The sequence below is a fragment of the Primulina eburnea genome, unplaced genomic scaffold, assembly GCF_022965805.1.
Source record: "Primulina eburnea isolate SZY01 unplaced genomic scaffold, ASM2296580v1 ctg484_ERROPOS400000, whole genome shotgun sequence".
NCBI lineage: Eukaryota > Viridiplantae > Streptophyta > Magnoliopsida > Lamiales > Gesneriaceae > Primulina > Primulina eburnea.
The window spans coordinates 206,465-210,084 of record NW_027331289.1 but is presented as its reverse complement, the minus strand read 5'-3'; the positions used below and the strand labels follow the sequence as shown (position 1 = coordinate 210,084).

Sequence of the window (3,620 nt, the reverse complement as noted above, 5' to 3'; positions counted from 1 at the left end):
TGGAATATCTGACCAGAGTATGAAATGTACATTGGAGAAGGAGTTCTCCAATAGTACACGCGATGCCACTATTATAGTTATCACATTATGATCGAATTAATATGCAACCCTTGATGAACCAATGGTTGCAGATTCGATTGGGTTATATGAGATGAAGGGACCGTACTGTACGTTAATCATAATCGATTGGTTCTTGTAGGCACTATCAGTGATACCTATGGGATCATGAGGCGATGCTACTAGACTCTCTTACCATTATCCGATGGGTGCAATCAAAAATGAGTTCTGACATTCTTTATTAAGGTGTTGATGAAAAGAATGGGGCTAACTAGGGTTAGCCCGAATAAAGGTTTACGTCCTGAATCACAAAGAATTTTGAACCCACAACATGAGTGAATTGGTTTCGGTAAGAGGTTGGAGTGATATCTCGGTTTTTGGTAGTTAGATGCGGGCATGGGGCTGAGAGCTTGTTTCGGTTAGGTGGTTTGGGGTCTGGCCTAAGTCCTAGGTGGGCTGGGTTATGGCTGAAACGAAGGGGTAGCTTGTGGTGTGATTTTTAAAGAGATAGGTTCACATGAGGTGGCAAGAGAGAATAGGACCGATTGATTTGGAGCATATTCTGGAAATTAGAAGCCGTGAGTGGGAGGGTCTAATGACATTGATTTAGGATCATTAATGTGTTTTAAGATATGACAATAAGTGGGAAAAAAATTTGATTGTGTTTTGAGTCGATTCAGGTTAAAACTGGGACTCCGGTTAGAGTTTAAAAGCGAATCAATTAATTTTTGTTTGTGGCTTCGAATTTACGTCTAGAAATGCTTTTAAATATGTTTTGGGATATTTTAATGAATTTGGTAAGCTTCGGGTCAATTTAGAGGTCCAGGAGTGAAATGATAATTTTTGGGTTTCCAGGGGCAAAATGGTCATTTTGCACCCGGAGTGAGATTTTAGTCCTGACAACACCCTGAGCACAAATTTATGATATTTTAAATGTTTATGCATCACGTTTATGATTTTTATGGAATTATGATAAATATGTTGCATGCTTCGTTTAAAGGAAAAATTACGTATATGCACGTTTTTATTAAGTGGTGAATATGATGATTTTTGAAGGATGAGAATTGGTTGTGACTGACGATGTATATGTATACGATGATATGAGATATGATGAGCTGAGGCCCGGGCTCAGTGGGCGGGTAATGCTGTCGCTGAAGTCCCCCGCCGCCGGGTACCACGGTTTTTATAGATGGATCCATCGATAGAGCTGATACGATAGAGCTGATACGAAGGTCACAAATAATGAACTGAATTCAATCAAAAAGAAAATTGATACGTTTATGATGACATGATTTGACACGAGAATTAAAATGTATACGTATATGATGACATGAGATGACACGATTTGACACGTTATGATCTTACGTGACACGTTTACATTATGCTTTTTAAGTTCATGAAAGATATGTTGAGTATGATATTTTTCACTGCTGTGTGCTATGTATATGTACTTGTTATTAACGGTAAAGGTATGTTGAGTCTTTAGACTCACTAGACGTGTGTGATGCAGGTGAGCTTCATGATGAGGAGACTGGAGGTGCCGAACTCTGAGTGGGCAGACCTGGTGCGGCAACAGGATCCGAGGACCACATGTTTTCCGCATTATGATTTATGAAATTGAAAGAAGATGATCATTCTCTTACGATGATGATTTTATGATTTTATTCGTTTATGTTTACGTATGATTTTGAATGAGTTTGATTATTTTAAACTGTAATACTTTTACAGTAAGATAATTACGATTATTTTAAATATTATTTCGAAAATGTGAGGTTTTTTTTAAAAAAAATATTTCCGCGTTTTTAAAATTAGTAGATGTTTCAAGTAATGTCTCCAAATCTTCAGTGCAAAAACTACCGTTGCAAGCTCAAGATCATGAATGTGGTAGTTTTTCTCGTGAACTTTCAACTGTCTCGACGCGTAGAATAACTCGATCATTTTGCATCAGGACTGTGCCCAAACCAAGTTTAGAAGCGTCGGTATAAAAAACATACTCTCCTTGCTCTGATGGCATAGATAACACTGTTCTTGAAATCAAGGCTTGCTTCAACTTGTCATAACTGTCTTGGCTCTAGGATCCCCATACAAAATTTGCATTTTTCTTTGTCAATGCGGTCATGGGTACCGCAATAGATGACAATCCCTGAATAAACTTTCGGTAATATCCAGCTAGTCCTAAGAAACTTTGGATCTCGGTTACACTCTTGGTACTGGCCATTCTTTAACTGCCTCAAAAATACTTGGATCAACCTCCACTCCATCTCTAGAAATGATGTGGTATAAGAACGCCACTCTATCAAGCCAAAACTCACACTTGCTGAATTTGGGATATAATTTCCTATCTTTCAGTATTTACAGTGCTTTTCTCAAGTGTCGACTATGCTCCTTCTTGTTCTTCGAATAGAAGAAAATATCATCAATGAAGACTATAAAAATTGATCCAGATACGGCTGAAATACGTGATTCATGAGATCCAGGAATATTGCTGGCGCATTGGTCAACCCAAATGGCATGACCATAAACTCATAGTGCCCAAATCTAGTCCTAAACGGTGTCTTATGAACATCGGACTCTTTCACTTTCAACTGATGAGATCCAAAACGAAGATCAATCTTCGAGAATATCGATGAGCATTGCAACTGATCAAATAAGTCTTCAATTCTTGGTAGAGGATACTTATTCTTGATAGTGACTCTATTCAACTCTCGATAATCAACACACAATAAGGTGATTTAGAAATAGGTACAGTTCCCGACAATAATTCAATAGAAAATTGCACCTCACGGTCAGGTGGAATGCCAGAAACGTCCTCGGGGAAGACACTGGAAAGTCTCTGACAATATCAACATCCTCTAACTTCTGACTGAAAGGAGCATGTGCTGTAGTGACACATGCTAGAAAAGCTTGGCATCCTCATCTCATAAGTTTCCTCGCACACTAACAAGAGATAATGTGCAACATTTGCTTGTTCATCGTCGCCTCAGTGAAAAAAGATTTCCCAATAAGAGATCGAATAATCACTGATCTCTAACGAGTCTAGCGAAGCTCCATTTGCTGATAACCAATTCATACCAAGTATGATGTAAAATTCAGGCAAAGGGAGTACAATAAGATCTGCCCGAACCACATCTTTATATAAACGAAGATCGAGATTCTTCACAACGCTACACATGATCATTTGGTCGCCGGAAGGAATAGAAACTTTGAAACCCAATCCCATATCCTCAGGAATAATATTCAGTCGCTTAACGAAAGTTTCAGACATGAAAGACTGTGTACCTCCTGAATCCAGCAGTGCATAGGTAGCTACACCTAGGATGAATATCCTCCCTGCTTATTCGTTTTCAAGGTTAAGGAATTTCTATCATTATCTTCCCAAAATTTCATGAAGATGATTGATTGGACCCAATTGTTTCTAGGAAAAAAATTCTCAATTTTCCCCTTATAATTTTTGATTAATCGCCTTTGGACCCTTCATTCTTTGAAATTTGCATTTTAGTCCCCCAAAATTTTCGAATATTGCAATTTTCAAACTTTAAATTTTTGGAAATTACGATTTTGGT

General features: G+C 38.0%; 1 long non-coding RNA gene across 1 annotated transcript; it reads left to right on the top strand.

Moving 5' to 3' along the window:
• Positions 1-864: 864 nt before the first annotated feature.
• Positions 865-1,823, top strand: LOC140821244 (uncharacterized). Its single transcript, XR_012115680.1, has 2 exons — positions 865-1,228; positions 1,568-1,823. It is a non-coding gene; the product is annotated as an uncharacterized lncRNA (long non-coding RNA).
• Positions 1,824-3,620: the final 1,797 nt, after the last annotated feature.